Consider the following 15,762-nt stretch of genomic DNA (forward strand, 5'->3'; position numbering starts at 1 on the left):
ACTAATTACTGCCTAAAAATCCGGGCACTAGTATAATAATTTTATTTTTTGCGTCCTACTAAGTATTTTTGTTGGTTTTCAGGGACGCCGAGGTGCCAGAATTTAGCTCCGCAAGAGTTCTTTTACGTGGCAGTAAATTCACTGACACGAGGCTGACGTATTCGAGTACTTTGAAATACCACCGGACTGAGCCAGGATCGAACCTGCCAAGTTGGAGTGAGAAGACCACTCCTCAAACGTGTGAGCCACTCAGCCCAGTCCAGGCACTAGTGATATGTTTCCAAACTGTTCGCAAGATACTTCGCCCGTTAGGATAGGCAACCCTTCCGACTACGGACTGCCGCGGTAGTTGTACCTCAAGCTATTTTCGGTGACAATGCCTCTCTGTTTGACCTTGGTAAATGAGAGGATAACTGAAGGATTTACTTGAATTGGTCTATTAAAGTGCTAAGTACATCTCTTTATATAGCAATGAGTCTGAGTCAACAAGAAGCGTCGACGTCACTGCCTTATCAGTCGTCAGGGCCACGCGCTTGCACTGGCCACTGACTGCTTCTTATCACCGTTCACATTAACACAGGTGAGGTACAGTCTTCTACTTGAAGAACACGTTGTGAAGGGTACGAAAAATAAAACTCAAAAAATGGTCCAAAAATATTGCACTTCGGTGTCTTCAAATCTATCATCAACAGCTGTAGTAGTCACACGTTGTCGCCACACCTGCTGTTAAGGAATGTTTAAATATTCTTTAGCATTTTAATAATCAGATATTTTATTGGTATTTCGTTGCAATAAAACATACCAAATTGTCATCAGATCTTACGAATTTAGTCGACTGTAAAATTTCCATTTTGTAGTTATTAATATTCTTCTTTACGATAAGGCCTCATAGAGACCAAACGTCAATTTCAGTTCATCCTCCCTGGTTGTTTCTTCCTCTGTTATATCCATTATTCCTTCCTCATTGCACTATGCTTTATTCTTCTCTCCTCAGACCACTGTGGATCGGGTCTCCCTTTCATTCTTGCTTGGAATCCTTCCTTTCCTAAACCTTCCTTTTAAAAATTTCCCCTTCCATAGAAGTTACCTCTTCTCTTATTTTACTTCATTCTAAATCTTTCTTGACTTATTGTATCCAGCTTGTTGTTAAATGTTTCTCCCAAAGGTACTTGAATATCTGTTATCGTCCATTCTATAGACATGTCCAAAAATAGCGATCTCCTTTTTCTTACTGTTTCTGTTATATTTTCTGTGTTCTGGTACATTCCCTTATTACTTCTTATTTTTCTCATAATTCTTCTTTCTAATTCTTCCAGTTTATCCAAACTACAGTTCAAAACTAGTCATTCGCTTGCGTAAAGGTGGATTATTATTATTATTATTATTATTATTATTACTTTACGTTTATCCCACTCTTTCAACGTCTTAACAGAAATCGGGTGACGAAATTTTAACCGGCACGAGGTTTTCAACGTAACGGAAAGCCAGTGTCTTTGACTTGTCGGATGTAAGAAGGACTACCCTTGAATATTATCGATTTCATCCTTGATCGAACCCACTCTCTCGGGTTCAGAAGTCCACTGTTAATCGAATTCGCTGGTGCCGTCGACATTATTTCTATTACGAAGTTGTTTATCTGGGTCTGCAGAAGATCTCGAGAAATTGCTGAATGGTAGTCTGTAGATAGAGTCTTGGGGAGTGCTGTCGAACGTAGTCAGGTGATGCAGGAAATATTACATTGCAAAATGAAGTCGTAAAGGAAGTGTATCAGTACTATTACTAGCGATGGCAGAATTAAGGAGAATATAAAATGCATACTAGCACCAGCAAGCAAAGAAGAAAAGAAATTGGCTCATTTGAACACTGCTACAGGAATTAGAACGTGGCATTGTAAGGGAGTGAAACATGAACGATAGGTAGGTCAGAAAGGAAGAGAATAGAAGCTTTTGAAATGTGGTGTTACAGAAGAATGCTCAAGGTAAGATTGACAGATGGAATCAGGAACGAATAGATACTGATTCGAATTGGTTAGAGGATATCTATTTGGATAAGTTTGACAAGAAGAGATAGAATGATAGGACACATCTGAAGACACCCAGGATTTGTTCAGTTGGCTCTTGAGGGAAGTGTAGGGGGAAGAACGGTAGGGGTAGACCAAGGTATGACTATGACAATCAGATTAGAACTGATGTTGAATCTAGTAGTTAGATTAGCACAGGAGAGGGCACCATCAAACATCAAACAACAACAACAACAACTACAAGAGCGTAGTTGTATTTTCATAGTTTTGGGTTATGGAAAGGTTATTGCGAGCAGCTGAAGCCAATGAACCAGGCGGCTTGCGTTGAAGTCTCCTGCGGCTGTGACTTACGTAACGTGTGCTGTCTTCGGCGAGGCGATTAACGTAGGATCCTCTCAGCTTAATTGCTGTGCTAAATGAGAAGTGCTCAGGTGTTCTCCCAGGAGAGGGGATCCAGGGTCACAGAGGGGGAGGTGGGGGCACAACTAAACAGCGGAGTGTTCATCTTCGCGGTGAATCGCAAACTGCTGCGGCCGCGGCGGCCTTCTGCACAAAAAAACAAGCGCTCTCCGCCAATGAGGCCCGAGCGACGTAGCCAATGGGAGCGCGGCGCAAACAGCATTGTGACCAGGTGACTTGCTGGATAGAAAACATTACATTGCTGTGCAGATTTAAACGTAGGGTCTTTTAGCTCGGTCTGGGCGAACGAATCTCTCTCTCTGATAAAAGCAACACCGCGCGCGCGGAGTGTTATCGGCAGTGATGTGCCCCCTCTAGTGACCAGCGATGGGTACATGTGATCAAGTGTTAGCAACACACAAAAAGTGTCTTCTTCTCCTCACATCATCTTACGTATCTGCTCTCAAGCTATTAAAAACACACGCATAAATTACGGTGTGGAGTGCTTATCAAAGAGATCTGTGATAGGTTTATTGTGTGTCTGAGTGTGGTGTTCGCGGAACAAGGCCTAATTTACTGTTCGCAGTGTAGTGAAGTGAAGTGGTTACTCCGCACTGCTGAGGCCAACAACCAGGATTATTATTCGTTAACATTACAAGTATTAAGGTGAGTTTATTTTATGAACATACTCTGCACTGCATATTATCTCAAAACGTTCTTCCTCGTACTGGCATTAGTGACACGGAAAACAGGGAAGTTGTTGTTCATACTGTCAAGTCACCTGTGTGTCTGACAACACGGCTCCTCATTAGCTCGTGCCAAGGCTCGCTGTTTACTGTTAGGGCCGCAGGACACAAGTCGAATATAAGTTTCTTCCAAAAGCTTTGTAGTTTTACTTGGCTGTTGATATCAGACCTGCAGTTTTACGTGAATTCCGAACCACAGCGACGTCACTTTTCATTTCAAATCGTGCATGCACTGTCTGCGGGATTCGAACCTTGGCCAGTGCCAATGCCACCCGCATACCACGCCCCCAAAATACAGTTAATTAATTAATTCAGCTTTAGCTTAAGCGACGTTTTATTTATTTATTTATTTATTTATTTATTTATTTATTTATTTATTTATTTATTTATTTATTTATTTATTTATTTATTTATTTATTTATTTATTTATTTATTTATTTATTTATTTATTTATTTATTTATTTATTTATTTATTTATTTGCCGAGGCGAGTAGCTCAGCCTTCTGTGACGAAATTGACGGGTTCGATTCCGGCTCAGTCGGGTGGTATTTGAAGGTGGTCAAGTACGCCACCCTCTGTATAGGCAGATTTACTGCCACTTAAAAGCACTCCTGAGGGACGAAATTCCGGCGTCTCAGATTCTCCGAAAACCGCCAAAGTATTTAGTCAGCCGTAAAGCCAATAATATTTTCATCACCATTTATGTATTTATTTATTTATTTAACATCACTCCAATTCGTGGAGGCTCTCAGAGATGATAGGATAAGGAGGGGCTACAACTCGGAAAGTATCGTCCGTGACCTTAATTATGGTAATACCCTTAGCACTTAGAGTTTAACTATCCGTATTATTATTAATTTCTAATTCCGCAAAAGGCTAATTAGGTTGCAGACTGTTGCCTAGTCGAAATGGTAACAGTGCGCTTCGTTTAGGTTAAAGTTTTAATTTCTCTTCTTGTAATCAATAAATTTAGAAGCAAATATTTGTCTTCTGAGAAATGAGCTACTCTAATTCCCAAGGCGGCTAAAGAGTTGATGCCTTTATTTTCTACTCCTCCAGGTACTTCCTTGGCCTGTACGGAGATTACTTTGTCTTGTCTATTAAGCGTTATTTTGTTTATCTACAAATGATAGAGTTGGTTCCCGTGTAGGATAGTAACGTTCATATGCGCCCTCCAATCCCTGCCTTCGGTCCAATCCACCTGTCGCCGAAAGTTGTGATTCTTATATAAGTTTCACTTTCGAATGTGAATTTCTAAATGCACCCCTAAGTTCCCTGATAAGTTACGGAAATGAAACTTAACTACTCGCTGAGAGCTATGCACCAAGAGGGCTACCGTTCAATTCTCGATCAGTGCATGTTTGTTTCAGTTTCAACGTAATACTGTAGGATCCGTGGCTTAACACAGCTTGTTAAACAGTTACGAGAAAGAACGTTTTGACAACTCACATACACTTACAGTGTCTTCGCTTGCTTTGGGCTGGTTGTACTGCTTTCGTCTCTCTCTCACTATTACATTTTACCATCACTTACTAAGCAATGTTAATTCTCCACCTACTCCCTTCATACAGTTAGTGAAAGGAAATATTGTATGTTGTATTAAATTTATTTACTTGCTGTGCTTTAACAGGTCTGTGCTGATATCTCTAAAGCTCTGCAGATACCGACCATTTGAATATACGTTTTTGATACAGTAGTTCTAGGTCTTCTTAATCTGTTTACCCTTCAGGATTGGTTTCTCCCTCGGACTCAGCGAGAAATCCCACCTCTACCGCCACAAGGGCAGTGTCCTGGAGCGTGAGACATTGGGTTGGGATACAACTGGGGAGGATGACCATTACCTCACCCAGGCGGCCTCACCTACTATACTGAACAGGGGCCTTGCTGGGGGATGGGAAGATTGGAAGGGATAGACAAGGAAGAGGGAAGGAAGCTGCCGTGGCGTTAAGTTAGGTAAAATCCCGGCATCTGCCTGGAAGAGAAGTGGGAAACCACGGAAAACCACTTCCAGGATGGCTGAGGTGGGAATCGAACCCACCTCTACTCAGTTGACCTTCCGAGGCTGAGTGGACCCCGTTCCAGCCCTCGTACCACTTTTCAAATTTCGTGGCAGGGCCGGGAATGGAACCCGGGCCTCCGGGGGTGGCAGCTAATCACACTAACCACTACACCACAGAGGCCGGCAGTAGTTCTAGGTACGTTATGTAAGTGTTGTCGACGTCTTTCATGCATTCATTAACGAGTCACTAATATACATAAGACAGCCCAAGCCAGACGAACAATTTATATTCGGTTTAAATGGTCCCATAAATTTCAATCGGAACATTACACCCTAATGCTTCTCGCGATATATTTACACCGTCAGACGTTTCATCCATACTCTCACGACCCATTTTCAGTGACAGTGACAAAAATATGATCGTTACTTATTATTATTATTTAAACGCTGCGTAAAAGTTTTAAAAACTCAGTTATATAATTAGTTCCATTATTTTTTTGTCTCTTCTCTAGGCATTTGATTGCCCTTATGTGAATTAACTCACCTGAGTTAATAGGCACATGATGGACGTTGTTTGTGGGTTAAACATTGGTCAGGTCGAGGAGGACAGTGAAGTTCATGGTATCGTTCTTGGCCGAGGCGAAGGGATAGACATCATAAAGACAAAGGCAAGAATATAACTTGAAAGGAAAACCTTCAAAAATAAATGAGGAGCTCTTTTTTCAAAGGCCAATAACTGCATGCAAAGTAGTTTCGATATATTTAAGTTTTTTAATGACTTTTCTGCATTTCATATGGTAAATCTGAAATACATAAACGCCATTGAAAATATCTCGTACCTTTCTTCAGTAGACAAAATCTTAAATATATCGAAACTACTTTCCATGCAAGTATATGCTTTTAAAAAATGCTCCCCATAGCATATCGACAAGTAGATATTCGGATTTTGAAATTAGAAAAATCATTTCTAGACTATTTATTAAGGAGTAGGTTGTTTTATTAACGGCAGGGAGAGTTGGACAATAGACAAACGGTACTGGGGACAACTGGAAGCTACAGAAATGTGAATATGGAGGGAGGAGGCCAAGACAAGATGGACAGAGAAATAAAACTTATAAACATATCCTAAAGCAAGACAACTCTTCTCATAATACTGAAGATCAAGGTGGTAAATGCAGTCAACCGGTTTTTTAGAAGAGATAACTTGAGGAAAAGTCCTGGGTAAGAGAAGAAGAGGAATACCAAGAAAGATGACTTAAAGAGCAGAATGTGTTTGGAGAGTTGCGAAGAACTGAAGAGAGCGGCCGAGAATAGGAAAGAATGGTTGCAGCGACAAGGCGTTGAATTGTGAAAATATGGGGAAAAATCACCTTGTAGATCGCTAAAGATTGGGATATCGGTTCCTCCTCGTCTCAGTTGAATGCTCATCGTTCCTGCCCTCTCTCCAGAACCTGAATGTCAATAACGTCCCCAAAAAATATTATTATTATTATTATTATTATTATTATTATTATTATTATTATTATTATTATTATTATTATTATTAAAAAGACTGACAACTTTGTTTTAAGTAGGTGCAGACTTCATCAAAACGAGAGGATAGTCTTGTTCGTGCTATCTCAGCCGCTCACCGACGCAGTAACTCTGTATAAAGGGTCTGTCTGATCACGCAAGGTCTACCTGAAGTCATCCAAAAATAGACGATCGTTAGCGTCTTGCCGCGGAATATAGAACATCTCCGTCCTCCGGCGCTGATCGGCTGACATTGAGATGAGAGTGAAGGGTAGGACGACCTTGCCATCTTCTTGTACACTACCTGCAAATAAACTGGGTTACATCTGTTCACGTCAACTATTATTTTCTAGTTATGTAACTGTCTTGGTACTAAGAATAACTGCCTGTTTCTGGCGGTGTAAAGCTCAATTTCGAGCCCATCTAGTTCCGGTGGTGCTCAAATACGGCAGCAGGTAGATTTGCGAGCATGCAAACTAACTCGTGGGTAAACAACTTTGCATATGATTTTATGCTGTATAGAGCAATAAGCTCGACTGGAGACAATGCCGTGATGATAAACGGGATGAACGTTCATGTTGTTTCACCAGGAAGAAAAGTCATTCAGAAACTCATGAGGATTGCTGTAAGTACGTAGATGTTAATATAAGGAGCGATATGATTGGGGTAATCGCATTAACGAGACTGTGAAGAAAGGTTACAGATCTTATGAGGGTATTTAGGGGTTGTAATAAGGAGGGGCGTATAAGTCACTAGTAAGACTGCAATTAGAGTATGGTTCTATTGTACGGAACCCACACCAGCATTACTTGATACCAGAACTGGAGAAGATCCAAAGCACTATTTGCACTAGGTGATTTCCGACACTCTTAAGAATGTACAGCAGACTTAGTGCAGGGAGGACTTGGGATCGATTGAACGGTATGTTCCGAGCAGCCGGTGGTGAGACGGCGTGGAATGACATTAGTAGACGAATAAGCTTCATTTTAGCTTTGAAAGTATGAAATATCACAAAATGAAGGTAAAGTTGGAATTCAAGAGGACAAATATTCCTTTATAAGAAGATGAATTAGGGACTAAAATAATTTATCAGAGGAAGTTTTCGATAAATTTCCAAATTCTTTGAAATCACTTAAGACAAGACTTGATAAACAATCTCCCAGCTGAGGAACAGCACTAAATGCAGATCATTGATTGATTGATTGATTGATTGATTGATTGATTGATTGATTGATTGATTGATTGATTGATTGATTCCGGCACGTCGACATCTCCGAAGACCGTTAAAGTGATCGGTGGGATTTTTTAAAATTTCCTGTACGTCCCTGTTCTGCAAGTTTAGACAGTTTAAGCTTGCTTTGTCTTGATGCCGTATGCCACAATGTTCTCCAGCTTTGCGTGGAAGCTGCCAGGTCCGTGGCAGTTACTCTTCAACAGTGAGCATAGGTCTGCCCTTATACTACCTGCTTCCCACCAGGCTGCACCGTGAATCTCCCATTTTGAATGCAGTATTACCAACTTTACCGAGACGTTGCTACATTTGGAGGATTTTCATTGTCTTTTGACAACAAAATTCTCCTCGTAGCGACGGTCCACTTTTCTAGCGATTTTAATTGTTATATAGTGACAATTCTGGTGGATTATGGCCTTTGCTACGTTTTGGGTAGCAGTTAAAGTATTTCAGTTGAAAACGTACGTAGACACTGTGTATAATTCACAACAAAACTTTTGAAAGAAGTAAAACGAAGACTTACAACAAAAATGTTGATATTTTTAGTAAAATGTCACTTCTCTCAATAAAGAACTGCCTAATTCTAAATAAAACCACCATTTTCGGTTTGAATAAATCAGGGGTTGCAGTTCAGTGATACTCAGTGTTGTTACCTGAACACAATAAAATGAATTAATTTTTCAACTATGTCCATTTCCGAACAGAAGTTTGTCGGTATTAAGATTGCCCGGGATGTAACCTTCACAAAAAGGGCTGACTTATTTTCCTCTCACTTTATCTTGCACACGAGGTACTGTATAAACACAGCAGAAAATCAAAATTAAGAAATAGATTAGAGTGTCTAAGAGGTGAAGCAATACTTTGCCGTACGAATTACAATCAAAGTGCCGTATTGGGTAAAACACGTTCCTCTCACGAACTCACTCAGGTACCGGTATGTAATTTTTCTGTTATGAACACTTGATTTATCGTGAAGATGTTCCCTCTTTTCACAACTTCAATTTATTGTGTTTTGATATTTGTTACTTTCTTGGGGTATACGAGCCGATTTTTTGCTACTTATAAGCATGATGTTTTGGCAACACTGTTCGAATAGTTCAGTACGCTTCAAACCGTTGCTACGAGCTAATGGCCCATCTGATCGGAGTAAATTTGGTGTCAGTTTGTGCGTAAATTAACCAACGAATACAAAAAGTAGAAATAAGTATGACATAAAATTCAGTATAGCTACAAGCGAGGAAGGCCTTTCTTAAGAAAATAAATCGGTTCACCTGGAACAATGATATAGGAATTACAAAGATGTTTTTAAGATCTTCCTCTGGAGCGTGACGTTGTATGAAAGTGAAACATGGACGATAACTGGCTCAGAAAGAAAGAGAAACTTTTGAAATGTGGTGATGCAGAAGAATTCTGAATGTGAGGTGGGTAGATGAAATCACGAATGATGAGATACTGAATCGTATTGGCGAGGGGAGATTTATTTGGGTAAATTTGACAAGAAGAAGAGATAGAATGATGGAACACGTCTTAAGACACCCAGGAATTATACAGCTGATTTTTGAGGGAAGTTTCGGTGGTAATAATGGTAGGAGTAGACCACGGTATGAATATGACGAACAGATTAGAGTAGATGTAATAGTTATGTAGAAATGCAAACGTTAGCTCGGGATAGGGTGGCATGGATGGCTGCATCAAACCAGTCTATGGACTGATGACTCAAAACAAAATAAGGAACACAAGGTGAGATTATAGAGAGGTAAACATTTTATTTGCAGTTCGCAATTCTGATCAACGATTTGACATCCGAAATATGAATTCTGATCCCGACCCTATGTGGGGTACCGTTAGATGTCTTATATTTTCACTAGGGGTCAATAGAATTATAATCTTTCGGCACTGTTAAAGCAGTCGTAGTTAATTTCTAAGGACGTGAAGCCAAGGTATAGTGAAACGTGAATTTTATAGCTTGTATAAAGCCAAAAGGTAAAATATTACTGACAACGTGCTGAGGTGTAAGGTGAGGGAAGGAAGATGAGATTCTAAAATTCTACTTGTTTGTGTTATGGCTTATTCTGCCTATTTGTATGACGCAAGCCTTGTCTTACGTCGACAATGCCGATAAAAGCGAATGCTGTCAGGTTGACCTCTTTGTAAGTACGTAACATTGATAAATACCACCTGCGACTTTTCGGGAACACAAATTGCTTTTCGAAATCCTCCGCGGCATGTTGTAGCCGCTAATTGCAGTCCCATGTTGACACAAGCCTTGTGCCGCCAAGTCGGTTAACACGCTACGCGCAGAGACTTGAATGCGCTGGAATCTGCAGCCTAAAAGTTCATTGTTGTTCGGCTAGTCATTAGTTTATACAGGTTATACCGCTATTACAGCGTCGTGCCATATTAATGTGTTCATTGTGTTTTTATGTTGCGTGCAGCGTTACATTCCTAATTTCCTCGAACATACCATTTTTATTATTACACTGTGTGTTGTTCTTGTTGTTGCATAATTTTAGTACTCATATCATCTAGACGAGCTGAGAGGGGCAGAGAGGGAGAGAGAGGAAGATCACGGCTATAGTCCGTCAGTGCAATGTCAATGTTGAATACTTTTAGGACTTCGTATGCTCTAGGTAAGGGGTTTCCAAATGCTGGCCCGCGAAGCCGTATTTTGTGGGGCGTTTAAAACGATTTTAAGAAATATGAAGCAAATTTCCAAAAAGTATTTCATAGCTCGCTCAAACACTATTCATTTTTATACATTTTATAGAACCAGCTCAGAACTAATTCTTTCTTTAATAGTCTATTATTATGATCTAGCGTATGATGCATACAGTATTATATACAATACGTACAACAACCATATTAAGTTCATAGCTAAAATTCCATGTCAGAAGTTGAGAGCCAGAAAATAGCTCACATGAGACACAGTGTAAGTCCTCTATAAGCACGCAAAGGACACTCAGATGCAATGTGCTCCTCTTCTCCGCAGTCACATTACATTTGAAGAGAGTTGCTCCACATCTACCTCGGCCGGTCCTAATGCGGTTTAGCGTCCTCCACTGCCGTCTGGGCACGAGGATTGCTGTCACCATTCCTCTTCCCAGGCGTCCGATACATTAAAGGAGCTGTCCTGTTGATTCACTGCAGTACGCCAAGAAGGGTGTCTGGATTCCAGTCGTTTAGCTGGAGAAGCTCCTACAGTATGTCAGAGTGAATAGGCAGGTGAGGATTGTTTTCTATTTTCTTCGATAAGTTAAGCAGTGAGTGTGATCTTCTTAGGGATGGAGGTGGTATGTGGCTTAGGGTGGGAAGCCAGTGTAAGTTAGTTGGTTGGATGCGCCCTGGTTAGTTCAGCTGGGTGTCTACTAGTCCAGTGTGAGCACTGTTAAGCCAGGTTGAGCAGCAATATTCAGCGACGGAATAAGAAAGTACAAGAGAATTGGATCTCAGGGTGAGAGCATTAGCACCCCAGGATGTACCCGCCAGCTTTTGAAGAATGTTTTCCCTGGTCTTGAACTTGGCTGACGCATTACAGAAGTGATTCTTGTAGGTCACGGACCTGTCCAGGGTGACTACCAGGTATAAAGTTTGATACAGTACTGTACATTCTCTCCTCTGAATTGTATGCTTGGTTTGTACCCAGCATTCCTATTTCGCAATTGGAAGGTAGACACAACAGTTTTCTGAGGGTTTGGTCTAAGGTTGTTCTGACAAAATTAACTGTCTAGAATCTTTAAGTCTGATGTAAGCATCGATTCAGACTTATCGAAGCATTCGTATTGGGCGATCAATGTGATGGCATCTGCGTAGATGACTTTTCTGGATTCTGTTACTGGGAGGTCATATGAGTACAGGTTGAATAGTAGAGGGGCCAATACGGAGCCCTGAGGGAGTCCATTATTTATCTTATATACTTTACTTCTGGAGTCTTTTGAAAAATCTTGAACGTACCTATTACTCAGCATGTTACTGAGTAATGTGGTGAGTTTCAGGCAAGGGATGATGCTGATAAATTTTAGAAGGAGCTTAATTTGCCACACGCTGCCATATGCAGCTGTCAGATCTAAGAAGACACCCGTCCTTACCATTTTGGGAGTGAATGAATTATCTTTTTATTTAAAAAAGTAAATATCCGAAATTTGATAGAAAATGAGCCCTCGGAAATGCCACTGCTAGATTTTGCAAATTATAAAAATGGGTATGGGATCCATACCAGATATTAAACTCCATGCCAATCACACTGTGAACATTTTACGCAACCTGGCATACAATGAATACCAAGAAATACTTTAATTGCCGTTGGTGTAAGGAACGGTTTCAGTGGCTGGCACAACGCGCTGCACACTCGAAGACATTTTCAGGGAAGTTCTCCTGGAAGTACATTGCTGGGAGTTTAGGCTCTTTGTCCTTTTCGTTATTTGTTAAAGATGAATTCAAATGATCTGACATTGTTGGGTGCTCAGTTGTCCTGGGTATAATAGTGCTTATTTTCAAATACACTCTTTTTTGCAATTGTAAAATAGCCTTTTAAGCAATTAAAATTAGTAAGCCTTCGTGTCAGTTGAACTATGGATATTATTTCATACTGGGATCTCTGTTCTATTTGCGGAATTTTTACGAAGATTGGCCTGTTATTAAAGTGCAGCCCGCGATCATGCCTAAGGCTTTCAACGTGGCGCTCGAGCCTTACAAATTGGAAACCCCTGTTATAGGTCATATTCATTTCTTGATGGCTGGTATTATTCTCGTGACCCTGATTGTGTGATGCTGCTGATGACAAGATTATTATTATTATTATTATTATTATTATTATTATTATTATTATTATTATTATTATTATTATTATTATTATTATTATTATTATTATTATTATTATTATTATTATTATTATTATTATTATTATTATTATTATTATCATCATCATCATCATCATCATCGAAGTCAGTCTGTTTTATGGCCAGGTGCCCTTCCCTGGGATGTATTCATTATCGCGGGTTTCTGTGGCGGTTCAATGTCTGGTGAACTGTCAATTAAGAAACAACCAGACGCGGCTAAAAATGCTGACCATGTCGGGAATAGTTCCCGCGGGTATTTAAGCAGTAGGTGGCTACAGTGTCCTTTAAATATGCTTAGTACTCAACCGTAGGGCTGATTAATCCTTAGCAGTTCCGCCATCAGTTGTTATACGTAGCGTAGGCGTCACTGAACAGGAGTATTTTGTAGTTTACCGTTGCTTTCCTCACTGATCCAGAAGTTGTTATTACATATCAGTCGGCCAAGTCCACTGAAATGCACCAACCGACCATATGAACAACGTTTTCACGTCATTCATAGCAAGGACTGGCTGAACAAGGAATGGCGTTACTAGCATCACTCCTACCTCAGGCACTTTCATATGGTCTAAGCCAAGGATGAGACTGAAATAAATCAATGAAAGTAACCATTATTATTATTATTATTATTATTATTATTATTATTATTATTATTATTATTACCTAGGGGAATGGCCAGCGCGCTACGGCTATGGAGTCAGGCACTACATTCTGAAACGCGTGGGTTCGAGCCCCACCGTCGGCTGCCCTTAGAATGGTTTTCCGTTGTTTCCCATTTTCACTTCCAAACAAAAGCCGGAACAATTCCTATTCAAAGGCCGCAGCCGATTCCCAACACCTCCTTACCCAGTTTTATTCACTATTATTCATTTCATCTTCATCAGCTACTCAACTCAGGTTGGCGTCAGGAAGGCCATCCGGCCATAAAACATTCCATATAAATTGATCTCGCCTCATTCCCGACCCTGTGTCAAGAAACCGAATTAAGTGGTAGACATATTATTATTATTATTATTATTATTATTATTATTATTATTATTATTATTATTATTATTATTATTATTATTATTATTGATACTATTATTATTATTAGTATTAGTATTAGTATTAGTATTAGTATTAGTATTAGTATTAGTATTAGTATTAGTAGTATTAAGGTAAAAAAATCCGGAAATATTTTTTGGGTAAATAGGCCAATATGAGTAATACTCGTGTCAGAAAATTAATTGGACGAAAATTGTACAAAATATTTGCCCTACTTTAGTTATAGGTCTGTACACTTTCCTTAAAACAAATTTTAAAAATTCAATACCTTCTGGAAATATGTGCAAAGTACCTTTCGGAAGCCGCTCTTAAATCCTGTACTTTCACTGGCTAATTTTTTTTCTAGTGAAAAGCACGGCCGTTTATCTTTTGTAAAATAGTGCATATGTAAGCTTCTAGAACAAGGTTAAACGATAACATTCACGACAAGTTACACCAAGCGCTGCTTGTCACTTTGCCAACATAACACAAATGCACATTTACGAGTAAGACAAGTAATACTCTATTATTAAAGAAATAGCACAGGTCGATGGAGACAAAGTTTGATACGAAATTCTCCGCACAAGAGCCCACTCAGATTTAGTGGCACGATGAACACCTGTTTAGCAACTTTGCAGCTGATGAAATGAATAGGTAGGCCTATCCGGGTGCCTCTCCTGCCTCCAACTCTGCGTAGTGCTGTATGTACAAAGACAAGTAGACAGTCCCCGAGCTGCAGGAATTAGCCGGAAGCTGTTGAAAGCCATGACCCGTCCGGATATTGCAGAAGGATTAACCTAATAAAATATTGTATTGATATAGAAAAATATGAGTCTCGTGTACGGGATAGCGTTTTACAAATACAGTAAATATCATCCTACAGTATATGGAACAGATGGCAACCGGTGTGCCAGAATTTTGCTTTATAAAGAAGTTCATTGGCGTGCCAGTCATACTACTGCACGGTGAACCTAGTGAACGTCCAGATTTAGTGGCACAGTGATTGTTCTCTACGGCTGTCAGCCGAGAAATTTGCTGGTACCGATAATGGGCAGAGAATCAAAGGAAGCTTGTATCTTATTGGAAGAAATTATGGTGTTCACAGAGGTATACTTAGTAAAGCGCAGATCGCATGAAAAATACTGAACCTCGTAGAACAACTTTGGAATTATATAGAGATAAATTTCGCCGTCCGTAAATGATTATGTTGATGTGATGATGATAATTCCTTTGAGCAGTTATGCGCATTCTCCAGACAATCTATGTCCTCTAATAACGGCTCTTATCGTAAAGCAAGTCGGTCCGGCAGATATCCAATAATAATTCACTTTCCTTTGCGGCGCTCCCTGTTATTAGGAGCAACATAAAACAAGGCGGCGGGTGTTAACCCGTAGCGAGGACCGCAATGCAGTACGTTTAGGCTATAGTATTTATTTATTTATTTATTTATTTATTTATTTATTTATTTATTTATTTATTTATTTATTTATTTATTTATTTATTTATTTATTTATTTATTTATTTATTTATCTCAAAGTGGGTTCAAACCCCTCTGTCGGCAGGAGTGAAGATGGTTTTCCGTGGATTCCCATTTTCCTTCCCACTCCTAGCCCTTTCTCCTGTCCCATTGTTGTCACAAGATATATTGATATATCGATTTCAGCATCTAAGTTGAGCAGAAAATAGGCCTCATTCTTTCTTTCCTATTGTTCCTAACACTTATACTATTCTGTTTCCTCGTTTCATCTTTTCGACTTGCCCCCCCCCCCCACCCCCACCCCCCACCCTTCCACGACGAGTTCAGCCTCCGTTCTTGAAATCTGGAGGCCATCACATTGCAACTGAGCGACAGAATGGTCTTCAGACACTCTGTTGAAGACTTCCCAACATACGAGTAACTTGGCTAATGATGTTTCCAGCAACCTATTAGAGATGTTGTTGACCTCGGGGAAACTCACACCCTGCCATAATTGAAACAAGATTACAGGGCAGTGTCTTCA

General features: G+C 39.9%; 1 protein-coding gene across 2 annotated transcripts in view; it reads left to right on the plus strand.

Moving 5' to 3' along the window:
* The first annotated feature begins 2,681 nt into the window (after nt 1–2,681).
* LOC136879258 (uncharacterized) overlaps nt 2,682–15,762 on the plus strand; it is a 673,981-nt gene continuing 660,900 nt past the window's right edge. For both annotated transcript variants that reach the window (XM_067153070.2, XM_067153071.2), the window contains exon 1: nt 2,682–3,085. The gene's annotated coding sequence lies outside the window, so the exon portion shown is untranslated. The remainder of the gene's footprint in view (nt 3,086–15,762) is intronic.

This window comes from Anabrus simplex, chromosome 8 (genome assembly GCF_040414725.1).
Source record: "Anabrus simplex isolate iqAnaSimp1 chromosome 8, ASM4041472v1, whole genome shotgun sequence".
In the NCBI taxonomy this organism is placed as follows: Eukaryota; Metazoa; Arthropoda; class Insecta; order Orthoptera; family Tettigoniidae; genus Anabrus; species Anabrus simplex.